Source organism: Pleurodeles waltl, chromosome 2_2 (assembly GCF_031143425.1).
Source record: "Pleurodeles waltl isolate 20211129_DDA chromosome 2_2, aPleWal1.hap1.20221129, whole genome shotgun sequence".
Lineage (NCBI taxonomy): Eukaryota > Metazoa > Chordata > Amphibia > Caudata > Salamandridae > Pleurodeles > Pleurodeles waltl.
Window position 1 is genome coordinate 146660246 of NC_090439.1, and position 15452 is coordinate 146675697.

The following is a 15452-nucleotide window of genomic DNA, read 5'->3' on the forward strand; positions in this document are numbered from 1 at the left end:
ACGGGCGCTAGGCCTACCCACACAAGTGAGGTATCATTTTTATCGGAGACTTGGGGGAATGCTGGGTGGAAGGAAATTTGTGGCTCCTCTCAGATTCCAGAACTTTCTGCCACAGAAATGTGAGGAACATGTGTTTTTTTAGCCAAATTTTGAGGTTTGCAAAGGATTCTGGCTAACAGAACCTGGTCCGAGCCACACAAGTCACCCCATCTTCGATTCACCTAGGTCTCTAGTTTTCAGAAATGCACCGGTTTGGTAGGTTTCCCTAGGTGCCGGCTGAGCTACAGGCCCAAATCTACAGGTAGGCACTTTGCAAAAAACACCTCTGTTTTCTTTCAAAAATTTGGATGTGTCCACGTTGCGCTTTGGGGCGTTTCCTGTCGCGGGCGCTAGGCCTACCCACACAAGTGAGGTATCATTTTTATCTGGAGACTTGGGGGAACGCTGGGTGGAAGGAAATTTGTGGCTCCTCTCAGATTCCAGAACTTTCTGCCACAGAAATGTGAGGAACATATATTTTTTTAGCCAAATTTTGAGGTTTGCAAAGGATTCTGGGTCACAGAACCTGGTCCGAGCCACACAAGTCACCCCATCTTGGATTCCCCTAGGTCTCTAGTTTTCAGAAATGCACAGGTTTGGTAGTTTTCCCTAGGTGCCGGCTGAGCTACAGGCCAAAATCTACAGGTAGGCACTTTGCAAAAAACACCTCTGTTTTCTTTCAAAAATTTGGATGTGTCCACGTTGCGCTTTAGGGAGTTTCCTGTCGCGGGTTCTAGGCCTACCCACACAAGTGAGGTATCATTTTTATCAGGAGACTTGGAGGAATGCTGCGTGGAAGGAAATTTGTGGCTCCTCTCAGATTCCAGAACTTTCTGCCACAGAAATGTGACGAACATGTGTTTTTTAGCCAAATTTTGAGGTTTGCAAAGAATTCTGGGTAACAGAACCTGGTCCGAGCCACACAAGTCACCCCATCTTGGATTCCCCTAGATCTCTAGTTTTCAGTAATGCACAGGTTTGGTAGGTTTCCCTAGGTGGCGGCTGAGCTACAGGCCAAAATCTACAGGTAGGCACTTTGCAAAAAACACCTCTGTTTTCTTTCAAAAATTTTGATGTGTCCACGTTGCGCTTTGGGGCGTTTTCTGTCGTGGGCGCTAGGCCTACCCACACAAGTGAGGTATCATTTTTATCGAGAGACTTGGGGGAACGCTGGGTGGAAGGAAATTTGTGGCTCCTCTCAGATTCCAGAACTTTCTGCCACAGAAATGTGAGGAACATGTATTTTTTTAGCCAAATTTTGAGGTTTGCAAAGGATTCTGGGTCACAGAACCTGGTCCGAGCCACACAAGTCACCCCATCTTGGATTCCCCTAGGTCTCTAGTTTTCAGAAATGCACAAGTTTGGTAGTTTTCCCTAGGTGCCGGCTGAGCTACAGGCCAAAATCTACAGGTAGGCACTTTGCAAAAAACACCTCTGTTTTCTTTCAAAAATTTGGATGTGTCCACGTTGCGCTTTAGGGAGTTTCCTGTCGCGGGTTCTAGGCCTACCCACACAAGTGAGGTATCATTTTTATCAGGAGACTTGGAGGAATGCTGCGTGGAAGGAAATTTGTGGCTCCTCTCAGATTCCAGAACTTTCTGCCACAGAAATGTGACGAACATGTGTTTTTTAGCCAAATTTTGAGGTTTGCAAAGAATTCTGGGTAACAGAACCTGGTCCGAGCCACACAAGTCACCCCATCTTGGATTCCCCTAGATCTCTAGTTTTCAGAAATGCACAGGTTTGGTAGGTTTCCCTAGGTGGCGGCTGAGCTACAGGCCAAAATCTACAGGTAGGCACTTTGCAAAAAACACCTCTGTTTCCTTTCAAAAATTTTGATGTGTCCACGTTGCGCTTTGGGGCGTTTTCTGTCGTGGGCGCTAGGCCTACCCACACAAGTGAGGTATCATTTTTATCGAGAGACTTGGGGGAACGCTGGGTGGAAGGAAATTTGTGGCTCCTCTCAGAATCCAGAACTTTCTGCCACAGAAATGTGAGGAACATGTGTTTTTTAGCCAAATTTTGAAGTTTGCAAAGTATTCTGGGTCACAGAACCTGGTCCGAGCCACACAAGTCACCCCATCTTCGACTCACCTAGGTCTCTAGTTTTCAGAAATGCACAGGTTTGTTAGTTTTCCCTAGGTGCCGGCTGAGCTACAGGCCAAAATCTACAGGCAGGCACTTTGCAAAAAACACCTCTGTTTTCTTTAAAAAATGTGGATGTGTCCACGTTGCGCTTTGGGGCGTTTTCTGTCGTGGGCGCTAGGCCTACCCACACAAGTGAGGTATCATTTTTATCGGGAGACGTGGGGGAACGCTAGGTGGAAGGAAATTTGTGGCTCCTCTCAGATTCCAGAACTTTTTGCCACAGAAATGTGACGAACATGTGTTTTTTAGACAAATTTCGAGGTTTGCAAAGGATTCTAGGTCACAGAACCTGGCCCGAGCCACACAAGTCACCCCATCTTGGATTCCCCTAGGTCTCTAGTTTTCAGAAATGCACAGGTTTGGTAGTTTTCCCTAGGTGCCGGCTGAGCTACAGGCCAAAATCTACAGGCAGGCACTTTGCAAAAAACACCTCTGTTTTCTTTAAAAAATGTGGATGTGTCCACGTTGCGCTTTGGGGCGTTTTCTGTCGTGGGCGCTAGGCCTACCCACACAAGTGAGGTATCATTTTTATCGGGAGACGTGGGGGAACGCTAGGTGGAAGGAAATTTGTGGCTCCTCTCAGATTCCAGAACTTTTTGCCACAGAAATGTGACGAACATGTGTTTTTTAGACAAATTTCGAGGTTTGCAAAGGATTCTAGGTCACAGAACCTGGCCCGAGCCACACAAGTCACCCCATCTTGGATTCCCCTAGGTCTCTAGTTTTCAGAAATGCACAGGTTTGGTAGTTTTCCCTAGGTGCCGGCTGAGCTACAGGCCAAAATCTACAGGCAGGCACTTTGCAAAAAACACCTCTGTTTTCTTTAAAAAATTTGGATGTGTCCACGTTGCGCTTTGGGGCGTTTCCTGTCGTAGGCGCTAGGCCTACCCACACAAGTGAGTTATCATTTTTTTCGGGAGACGTGGGTGAACGCTAGATGGAAGGAAATTTGTGGCTCCTCTCAGATTCCAGAACTTTTTGCCACAGAAATGTGATGAACATGTGTTTTTTTAGCCAAATTTTGAGGTTTGCAAAGGATTCTGGGTAACAGAACCTGGTCCGATCCCCACAAGTCACCCCATCTTGGATTCCCCTAGGTCTCTAGTTTTCAGAAATGTACAGGTTTGGTAGGTTTCCCTAGCTGCCGGCCGAGCTAGAGGCCAAAATCTACAGGTAGGCACTTTGCAAAAAACACCTCTGTTTTCTTTCAAAAATTTGGATGATTCCACGTTGCGCTTTGGGGCGTTTCCTTTCGCGGGCGCTAGGCCTACCCACACAAGTGAGGTATCATTTTTATCTGGAGACTTGGGGGAACGCTGGGTGGAAGTAAATTTGTGGCTCCTCTCAGATTCCAGAACTTTCTGCCACAGAAATATGAGGAACATGTGTTTTTTTTGCCAAATTTTTAGGTTTGCAAAGGATTCTGGGTAACATAACCTGGTCCGAGCCCCACAAGTCACCCCATCTTGGATTCCCCTAGGTATCTAGTTTTCAGAAATGCACAGGTTTGGTATGTTTCTCTAGGTGCCGGCTGAGATAGTGGCCAAAATCTACAGGTAGGCACTTTGCAAAAAACACCTCTGTTTTCTTTCAAATATTTGGATGTGTCCACGTTGCGCTTTGGGGCGTTTCCTGTCACGGGCGCTAGGCCTACCCACACAAGTGAGGTATAATTTTTATCGGGAGACTTGGGGGAACGCTGGGTGGAAGGAAATTTGTGGCTCCTCTCAGATTCCAGAACTTTCTGCCACAGAAATGTGAAGAACATGTGTTTTTTTAGCCAACTTTTGAGGTTTGCAAAGGATTCTGGGTAACAGAACCTGGTCCGAGCCCCACAAGTCACCCCATCTTGGATTCCCCTAGGTCTCTAGTTTTCAGAAATGCACAGGTTTGGTAGGTTTCCCTAGGTGCCGGCTAAGCTAGAGGCCAAAATCTACAGGTAGGCACTTTGCAAAAAACACCTCTGTTTTCTTTCAAAAATTTGGATGTGTCCACGTTGCGCTTTGGGGCGTTTCCTGTCGCGGGCGCTAGGCCTACCCACACAAGTGAGGTAACATTTTTATCTGGAGACTTGGGGGAACGCTGGGTGGTAGGAAATTTGTGGCTCCTCTCAGATTCCAGAACTTTCTGCCACAGAAATGTGAGGAACATGTGTTTTTTTAGCCAAATTTTGAGGTTTGCAGAGGATTCTGGGTAACAGAACCTGGTCCGAGCCCCACAAGTCACCCCATCTTGGATTCCCGTAGGTCTCTAGTTTTCAGAAATGCACCGGTTTGGTAGGTTTCCCTAGGTGCCGGCTGAGCTAGAGGCCAAAATCTACAGGTAGGCACTTTGCAAAAAACACCTCTGTTTTCTTTAAAAAATTTGGATGTGTCCACGTTGCGCTTTGGGGCGTTTCCTGTCGCGGGCGCTAGGCCTACCCACACAAGTGAGGTATAATTTTTATCTGGAGACTTGGGGGAACGCTGGGTGGAAGGAAATTTGTGGCTCCTCTCAGATTCCAGAACTTTCTGCCACAGAAATGTGCGGAACATGTGTTTTTTTAGCCACATTTTGAGGTTTGCATAGGATTCTGGGTAACAGAACCTGGTCCGAGCCCCACAAGTCACCCCATCTTGGATTCCCGTAGGTCTCTAGTTTTCAGAAATGCACCGGTTTGGTAGGTGTCCCTAGGTGCCGGCTAAGCTAGAGGCCAAAATCTACAGGTAGGCACTTTGCAAAAAACACCTCTGTTTTCTTTCAAAAATTTGGATGTGTCCACGTTGCGCTTTGGGGCGTTTCCTGTCACGGGCGCTAGGCCTACCCACAAAAGTGAGGTATCATTTTTATCGGGAGACTTAGGGGAACGCTGGGTGGAAGGAAATTTGTGGCTCCTCTCAGATTCCAGAACTTTCTGCCACAGAAATGTGAGGAACATGTGTTTTTTTAGCCAAATTTTGAGGTTTGCAAAGGATTCTGGGTAACAGAACCTGGTCCGATCCCCACAAGTCACCCCATCTTGGATTCACCTAGGTCTCTAGTTTTCAGAAATGTACAGGTTTGGTAGGTTTCCCTAGCTGCCGGCCGAGCTAGAGGCCAAAATCTACAGGTAGGCACTTTGCAAAAAACACCTCTGTTTTCTTTCAAAAATTTGGATGCGTCCACGTTGCGCTTTGGGGCGTTTCCTGTCACGGGCGCTAGGCCTACCCACACAAGTGAGGTATCATTTTTATCTGGAGACTTGGGGGAACGCTGGGTGGTAGGACTTTTGTGGCTCCTCTCAGATTCCAGAACTTTCTGCCACAGAAATTTGAGGAACATGTGTTTTTTTAGCCAAATTTTGAGGTTTGCATAGGATTCTGGGTAACAGAACCTGGTCCGAGCCCCACAAGTCACCCCATCTTCGATTCCCCTAGGTCTCTAGTTTTCAGAAATGCACAGGTTTGGTAGGTTTCCCTAGGTGCCGGCTGAGCTAGAGGCCAAAATCTACAGGTAGGCACTTTGCAAAAAACACCTCTGTTTTATTTCAAAAATTTGGATGTGTCCACGTTGCGCTTTGGGGCGTTTCCTGTCGCGGGCGCTAGGCCTACCCACACAAGTGAGGTATAATTTTTATCTGGAGACTTGGGGGAACGCTGGGTGGAAGTAAATTTGTGGCTCCTCTCAGATTCCAGAACTTTCTGCCACAGAAATATGAGGAACATGTGTTTTTTTTGCCAAATTTTTAGGTTTGCAAAGGATTCTGGGTAACATAACCTGGTCCGAGCCCCACAAGTCACCCCATCTTGGATTCCCCTAGGTATCTAGTTTTCAGAAATGCACAGGTTTGGTATGTTTCTCTAGGTGCCGGCTGAGATAGTGGCCAAAATCTACAGGTAGGCACTTTGCAAAAAACACCTCTGTTTTCTTTCAAATACTTGGATGTGTCCACGTTGCGCTTTGGGGCGTTTCCTGTCACGGGCGCTAGGCCTACCCACACAAGTGAGGTATCATTTTTATCGGGAGACTTGGGGGAACGCTGGGTGGAAGGAAATTTGTGGCTCCTCTCAGATTCCAGAACTTTCTGCCACAGAAATGTGAGGAACATGTGTTTTTTTAGCCAACTTTTGAGGTTTGCAAAGGATTCTGGGTAACAGAACCTGGTCCGAGCCCCACAAGTCACCCCATCTTGGATTCCCCTAGGTCTCTAGTTTTCAGAAATGCACAGGTTTGGTAGGTTTCCCTAGGTGCCGGCTAAGCTAGAGGCCAAAATCTACAGGTAGGCACTTTGCAAAAAACACCTCTGTTTTCTTTCAAAAATTTGGATGTGTCCACGTTGCGCTTTGGGGCGTTTCCTGTCGCGGGCGCTAGGCCTACCCACACAAGTGAGGTATCATTTTTATCTGGAGACTTGGGGGAACGCTGGGTGGTAGGACTTTTGTGGCTCCTCTCAGATTCCAGAACTTTCTGCCACAGAAATGTGAGGAACATGTGTTTTTTTAGCCAAATTTTGAGGTTTGCATAGGATTCTGGGTAACACAACCTGGTCCGAGCCCCACAAGTCACCCCATCTTGGATTCCCGTAGGTCTCTAGTTTTCAGAAATGCACCGGTTTGGTAGGTTTCCCTAGGTGCCGGCTGAGCTAGAGGCCAAAATCTACAGGTAGGCACTTTGCAAAAAACACCTCTGTTCTCTTTCAAAAATTTGGATGTGTCCACGTTGCGCTTTGGGGCGTTTCCTGTCACGGGCGCTAGGCCTACCCACAAAAGTGAGATATCATTTTTATCGGGAGACTTAGGGGAACGCTGGGTGGAAGGAAATTTGTGGCTCCTCTAAGATTCCAGAACTTTCTGCCACAGAAATGTGAGGAACATCTGTTTTTTTAGCCAAATTTTGAGGTTTGCAAAGGATTCTGGGTAACAGAACCTGGTCCGATCCCCACAAGTCACCCCATCTTGGATTCCCCTAGGTCTCTAGTTTTCAGAAATGCACAGGTTTGGTAGGTTTCCCTAGGTGCCGGCTGAGCTAGTGGCCAAAATCTACAGGTAGGCACTTTGCAAAAAACACCTCTGTTTTCTTTCAAATATTTGGATGTGTCCACGTTGCGCTTTGGGGCGTTTCCTGTCCCGGGCGCTAGGCCTACCCACACAAGTGAGGTATCATTTTTATCGGGAGACTTGGGGGAACGCTGGGTGGAAGGACATTTGTGGCTCCTCTCCGATTCCAGAACTTTCTGCCACAGAAATGTGAGGAACATGTGTTTTTTTAGCCAACTTTGGAGGTTTGCAAAGGATTCTGGGTAACAGAACCTGGTCCGAGCCCCACAAGTCACCCCATCTTGGATTCCCCTAGGTCTCTAGTTTTCAGAAATGCACAGTTTTGGTAGGTTTCCCTAGGTGCCGGCTGAGCTAGAGGCCAAAATCTACAGGTAGGCACTTTGCAAAAAACACCTCTGTTTTCTTCAAAAATGTGGATGTGTCCACGTTGCGCTTTGGGGCGTTTCCTGTCGCGGGCGCTAGGCCTACCCACACAAGTGAGGTATAATTTTTATCTGGAGACTTGGGGGAACGCTGGGTGGAAGTAAATTTGTGGCTCCTCTCAGATTCCAGAACTTTCTGCCACAGAAATGTGAGGAACATGTGTTTTTTTTGCCAAATTTTGAGGTTTGCAAAGGATTCTGGGTAACATAACCTGGTCCGAGCCCCACAAGTCACCCCATCTTGGATTCCCCTAGGTCTCTAGTTTTCAGAAATGCACAGGTTTGGTAGGTTTCCCTAGGTGCCGGCTGAGCTAGTGGCCAAAATCTACAGGTAGGCACTTTGCAAAAAACACCTCTGTTTTCTTTCAAATATTTGGATGTGTCCACGTTGCGCTTTGGGGCGTTTCCTGTCCCGGGCGCTAGGCCTACCCACACAAGTGAGGTATCATTTTTATCGGGAGACTTGGGGGAACGCTGGGTGGAAGGAAATTTGTGGCTCCTCTCAGATTCCAGAACTTTCTGCCACAGAAATGTGAGGAACATGTGTTTTTTTAGCCAACTTTTGAGGTTTGCAAATATTCTGGGTAACAGAACCTGGTCCGAGCCCCACAAGTCACCCCATCTTGGATTCCCGTAGGTCTCTAGTTTTCAGAAATGCACCGGTTTGGTAGGTTTCCCTAGGTGCCGGCTGAGCTAGAGGCCAAAATCTACAGGTAGGCACTTTGCAAAAAACACCTCTGTTTTCTTTCAAAAATTTGGATGTGTCCACGTTGCACTTTGGGGCGTTTCCTGTCACGGGCGCTAGGCCTACCCACACAAGTGAGGTATCATTTTTATCTGGAGACTTGGGGGAACGCTGGGTGGAAGTAAATTTGTGGCTCCTCTCAGATTCCAGAACTTTCTGCCACAGAAATATGAGGAACATGTGTTTTTTTTGTCAAATTTTTAGGTTTGCAAAGGATTCTGGGTAACATAACCTGGTCCGAGCCCCACAAGTCACCCCATCTTGGATTCCCCTAGGTATCTAGTTTTCAGAAATGCACAGGTTTGGTATGTTTCTCTAGGTGCCGGCTGAGATAGTGGCCAAAATCTACAGGTAGGCACTTTGCAAAAAACACCTCTGTTTTCTTTCAAATATTTGGATGTGTCCACGTTGCGCTTTGGGGCGTTTCCTGTCACGGGCGCTAGGCCTACCCACACAAGTGAGGTATAATTTTTATCGGGAGACTTGGGGAACGCTGGGTGGAAGGAAATTTGTGGCTCCTCTCAGATTCCAGAACTTTCTGCCACAGAAATGTGAGGAACATGTGTTTTTTTAGCCAACTTTTGAGGTTTGCAAAGGATTCTGGGTAACAGAACCTGGTCCGAGCCCCACAAGTCACCCCATCTTGGATTCCCGTAGGTCTCTAGTTTTCAGAAATGCACAGGTTTGGTAGATTTCCCTAGGTGCCGGCTAAGCTAGAGGCCAAAATCTACAGGTAGGCACTTTGCAAAAAACACCTCTGTTTTCTTTCAAAAATTTGGATGTGTCCACGTTGCGCTTTGGGGCGTTTCCTGTCGCGGGCGCTAGGCCTACCCACACAAGTGAGGTATCATTTTTATCTGGAGACTTGGGGGAACGCTGGGTGGTAGGACTTTTGTGGCTCCTCTCAGATTCCAGAACTTTCAGCCACAGAAATGTGAGGAACATGTGTTTTTTTAGCCAAATTTTGAGGTTTGCATAGGATTCTGGGTAACCGAACCTGGTCCGATCCCCACAAGTCACCCCATCTTGGATTCCCCTAGGTCTCTAGTTTTCAGAAATGCACAGGTTTGTTAGGTTTCCCTAGCTGCCGGCTGAGCTAGAGGCCAAAATCTACAGGCAGTCACTTTGCAAAAAACACCTCTGTTTTCTTTCAAAAATTTGGATGTGTCCACGTTGCGCTTTGGGGCGTTTCCTTTCGCGGGCGCTAGGCCTACCCACACAAGTGAGGTATCATTTTTATCTGGAGACTTGGGGGAACGCTGGGTGGAAGTAAATTTGTGGCTCCTCTCAGATTCCAGAACTTTCTGCCACAGAAATATGAGGAACATGTGTTTTTTTTGCCAAATTTTGAGGTTTGCAAAGGATTCTGGGTAACATAACCTGGTCCGAGCCCCACAAGTCACCCCATCTCGGATTCCCCTAGGTATCAAGGCCCGTATTTATACTCCGTTTGCGCCGAATTAGCGTCGTTTGTTTCGACGCAAATTCGGCGCAAAACTAACGCCATATTTATACTTTGGCGTTAGACGCGTCTAGCGCCAAAGTATGGGCAAATAGCGTCATTTTTTTGCGTGAACGCCTTCCTTGCGTTAATGAGATGCAAGGAAGGCGTTCCCGTCTAAAAAAATGACGGCGACGCAAATGCGTCGTATTTATACTCCCGGGCAAAAATCACGCCCGGGAGGTGGTGGATCAAAAAACCCCGCATTTGCACCACTATTTAACGCCTGGGTCAGGGTAGGCGTTAAGGGGCCTGTGGGCTCAAAATGAGCCCACAGGTGCCCTCCCCTGCCCCCAGGGACCCCCCCTGCCACCCCTGCCCACCCCAGGAGGACACCCAAGGATGGAGGGACCCACCCCAGGGACATTCAGGTAAGTTCAGGTAAGTATAATTTTTTATATTTTTTAATTTTTTTTGGGTGGCATAGGGGGGCCTTATTTGTGCCCCCCTACATGCCACTATGCCCAATGACCATGCCCAGGGGACATAAGTCCCCTGGGCATGGCCATTGGGCTAGGGGGCATGACTCCTGTCTTTACTAAGACAGGAGTCATTTAAATGGCGTCTGGGCGTCAAAAATAATGGCGCAAATCGGGTTGAGGCGATTTTTTTGCCTCAACCTGACTTACCCCATTTTAAGACGCCCTAACGCCATTTTCCCCCTACGCCGGCGCTGCCTGGTCTACGTGGTTTTTTTCCACGCACACCAGGCAGCGCCGGTCTGCTAGCGCCGGCTAACGCCATTCCATAAATACGGCGCCCGCATGGCGCTTCAGAATGGCGTTAGACGGCGCTAAATTTTTTGACGCTAAACTGCGTTAGCGCAGTTTAGCGTCAAAAAGTATAAATATGGGCCCTAGTTTTCAGAAATGCACAGGTTTGGTATGTTTCTCTAGGTGCCGGCTGAGATAGTGGCCAAAATCTACAGGTAGGCACTTTGCAAAAAACACCTCTGTTTTCTTTCAAATATTTGGATGTGTCCACGTTGCGCTTTGGGGCGTTTCCTGTCACGGGCGCTAGGCCTACCCACACAAGTGAGGTATAATTTTTATCGGGAGACTTGGGGGAACGCTGGGTGGAAGGAAATTTGTGGCTCCTCTCAGATTCCAGAACTTTCTGCCACAGAAATGTGAGGAACATGTGTTTTTTTAGCCAACTTTTGAGGTTTGCAAAGGATTCTGGGTAACAGAACCTGGTCCGAGCCCCACAAGTCACCCCATCTTGGATTCCGCTAGGTCTCTAGTTTTCAGAAATGCACAGGATTGGTAGGTTTCCCTAGGTGCCGGCTAAGCTAGAGGCCAAAATCTACAGGTAGGCACTTTGCAAAAAACACCTCTGTTTTCTTTCAAAAATTTGGATGTGTCCACGTTGCGCTTTGGGGCGTTTCCTGTCGCGGGCGCTAGGCCTACCCACACAAGTGAGGTATCATTTTTATCTAGAGACTTGGGGGAACGCTGGGTGGTAGGACATTTGTGGCTCCTCTCAGATTCCAGAACTTTCTGCCACAGAAATGTGAGGAACATGTGTTTTTTTAGCCAAATTTTGAGTTTTGCATAGGATTCTGGGTAACAGAACCTGGTCCGAGCCCCACAAGTCACCCCATCTTGGATTCCCGTAGGTCTCTAGTTTTCAGAAATGCACCGGTTTGGTAGGTTTCCCTAGGTGCCGGCTGAGCAAGAGGCCAAAATCTACAGGTAGGCACTTTGCAAAAAACACCTCTGTTTTCTTTCAAATATTTGGATGTGTCCACGTTGCGCTTTGGGGCGTTTCCTGTCATGGGCGCTAGGCCTACCCACACAAGTGAGGTATCATTTTTATCGGGAGACTTGGGGGAACGCTGGGTGGAAGGAAATTTGTGGCTCCTCTCAGATTCCAGAACTTTCTGCCACAGAAATGTGAGGAACATGTGTTTTTTTAGCCAACTTTTGAGGTTTGCAAAGGATTCTGGGTAACAGAACCTGGTCCGAGCTCCACAAGTCACACCATCTTGGATTCCCCAAGGTCTCTAGTTTTCAGAAATGCACAGGTTTGGTAGGTTTCCCTAGGTGCCGGCTAAGCTAGAGGCCAAAATCTACAGGTAGGCACTTTGCAAAAAACACCTCTGTTTTCTTTCAAAAATGTGGATGTGTCCACGTTGCGCTTTGGGGCGTTTCCTGTCGCGGGCGCTAGGCCTACCCACACAAGTGAGGTATCATTTTTATCGGGAGACTTGGGGGAACGCTGGGTGGAAGTACATTTGTGGCTCCTCTCAGATTCCAGAACTTTCTGCCACAGAAATATGAGGAACATGTGTTTTTTTTGCCAAATTTTGAGGTTTGCAAAGGATTCTGGGTAACATAACCTGGTCCGAGCCCCACAAGTCACCCCATCTTGGATTCCCCTAGGTATCTAGTTTTCAGAAATGCACAGGTTTGGTATGTTTCTCTAGGTGCCGGCTGAGCTAGTGGCCAAAATCTACAGGTAGGCACTTTGCAAAAAACACCTCTGTTTTCTTTCAAATATTTGGATGTGTCCACGTTGCGCTTTGGGGCGTTTCCTGTCACGGGCGCTAGGCCTACCCACACAAGTGAGGTATCATTTTTATCGGGAGACTTGGGGGAACGCTGGGTGGAAGGAAATTTGTGGCTCCTCTCAGATTCCAGAACTTTCTGCCACAGAAATGTGAGGAACATGTGTTTTTTTAGCCAAATTTTGAGGTTTGCATAGGATTCTGGGTAACAGAACCTGGTCCGAGCCCCACAAGTCACCCCATCTTGGATTCCCGTAGGTCTCTAGTTTTCAGAAATGCACCGGTTTGGTAGGTTTCCCTAGGTGCCGGCTGAGCTAGAGGCCAAAATCTACAGGTAGGCACTTTGCAAAAAACACCTCTGTTTTCTTTCCAAAATTTGGATGTGTCCACGTTGCGCTTTGGGGCGTTTCCTGTCACGGGCGCTAGGTCTACCCACAAAAGTGAGGTATAATTTTTATCGGGAGACTTAGGGGAATGCTGGGTGGAAGGAAATTTGTGGCTGCTCTCAGATTCCAGAAATTTCTGCCACAGAAATGTGAGGAACATGTGTTTTTTTAGCCAAATTTTGAGGTTTGCAAAGGATTCTGGGTAACCGAACCTGGTCCGATCCCTACAAGTCACCCCATCTTGGATTCCCCTAGGTCTCTAGTTTTCAGAAATGCACAGGTTTGGTAGGTTTCCCTAGGTGCCGGCTGAGCTAGAGGCCAAAATCTACAGGTAGGCACTTTGCAAAAAACACCTCGGTTTTCTTTCAAATATTTGGATGTGTCCACGTTGCGCTTTGGGGCGTTTCCTGTCACGGGCGCTAGGCCTACCCACACAAGTGAGGTATAATTTTTATCGGGAGACTTGGGGGAACGCTGGGTGGAAGGAAATTTGTGGCTCCTCTCAGATTCCAGAACTTTCTGCCACAGAAATGTGAGGAACATGTGTTTTTTTAGCCAACTTTTGAGGTTTGCATAGGATTCTGGATAACAGAACCTGGTCCGAGCCCCACAAGTCACCCCATCTTGGATTCCCCTAGGTCTCTAGTTTTCAGAAATGCACAGGTTTGGTAGGTTTCCCTAGGTGCCGGCTAAGCTAGAGGCCAAAATCTACAGGTAGGCACTTTGCAAAAAACACCTCTGTTTTCTTTCAAAAATTTGGATGTGTCCACGTTGCGCTTTGGGGCGTTTCCTGTCGCGGGCGCTAGGCCTACCCACACAAGTGAGGTATCATTTTTATCTGGAGACTTGGGGGAACGCTGGGTGGTAGGACTTTTGTGGCTCCTCTCAGATTCCAGAACTTTCTGCCACAGAAATGGTAGGAACATGTGTTTTTTTAGCCAAATTTTGAGGTTTGCATAGGATTCTGGGTAACAGAACCTGGTCCGAGCCCCACAAGTCACCCCATCTTGGATTCCCGTAGGTCTCTAGTTTTCAGAAATGCACCGGTTTGGTAGGTTTCCCTAGGTGCCGGCTGAGCTAAAGGCCAAAATCTACAGGTAGGCACTTTGCAAAATACACCTCTGTTTTCTTTCCAAAATTTGGATGTGTCCACGTTGCGCTTTGGGGTGTTTCCTGTCACGGGCGCTAGGCCTACCCACAAAAGTGAGGTATCATTTTTATCGGGAGACTTAGGGGAACGCTGGGTGGAAGGAAATTTGTGGCTCCTCTCAGATTCCAGAACTTTCTGCCACAGAAATGTGAGGAACGTGTGTTTTTTTAGCCAAATTTTGAGGTTTGCAAAGGATTCTGGGTAACCGAACCTGGTCTGATCCCCACAAGTCACCCCATCTTGGATTCCCCTAGGTCTCTAGTTTTCAGAAATACACAGGTTTGTTAGGTTTCCCTAGCTGCCGGCTGAGCTAGAGGCCAAAATCTACAGGTAGGCACTTTGCAAAAAACACCTCTGTTTTCTTTCAAAAATTTGGATGTGTCCACGTTGCGCTTTGGGGCGTTTCCTTTCGCGGGCGCTAGGCCTACCCACACAAGTGAGGTATCATTTTTATCTGGAGACTTGGGGGAACGCTGGGTGGTAGGACTTTTGTGGCTCCTCTCAGATTCCAGAACTTTCTGCCACAGAAATGGTAGGAACATGTGTTTTTTTAGCCAAATTTTGAGGTTTGCAAAGGATTCTGGGTAACCGAACCTGGTCCGATCCCTACAAGTCACCCCATCTTGGATTCCCCTAGGTCTCTAGTTTTCAGAAATGCACAGGTTTGGTAGGTTTCCCTAGGTGCCGGCTGAGCTAGAGGCCAAAATCTACAGGTAGGCACTTTGCAAAAAACACCTCTGTTTTCTTTCAAATATTTGGATGTGTCCACGTTGCGCTTTGGGGCGTTTCCTGTCACGGGCGCTAGGCCTACCCACACAAGTGAGGTATAATTTTTATCGGGAGACTTGGGGGAACGCTGGGTGGAAGGAAATTTGTGGCTCCTCTCAGATTCCAGAACTTTCTGCCACAGAAATGTGAGGAACATGTGTTTTTTTAGCCAACTTTTGAGGTTTGCATAGGATTCTGGATAACAGAACCTGGTCCGAGCCCCACAAGTCACCCCATCTTGGATTCCCCTAGGTCTCTAGTTTTCAGAAATGCACAGGTTTGGTAGGTTTCCCTAGGTGCCGGCTAAGCTAGAGGCCAAAATCTACAGGTAGGCACTTTGCAAAAAACACCTCTGTTTTCTTTCAAAAATTTGGATGTGTCCACGTTGCGCTTTGGGGCGTTTCCTGTCGCGGGCGCTAGGCCTACCCACACAAGTGAGGTATCATTTTTATCTGGAGACTTGGGGGAACGCTGGGTGGTAGGACTTTTGTGGCTCCTCTCAGATTCCAGAACTTTCTGCCACAGAAATGGTAGGAACATGTGTTTTTTTAGCCAAATTTTGAGGTTTGCATAGGATTCTGGGTAACAGAACCTGGTCCGAGCCCCACAAGTCACCCCATCTTGGATTCCCGTAGGTCTCTAGTTTTCAGAAATGCACCGGTTTGGTAGGTTTCCCTAGGTGCCGGCTGAGCTAAAGGCCAAAATCTACAGGTAGGCACTTTGCAAAATACACCTCTGTTTTCTTTCCAAAATTTGGATGTGTCCACGT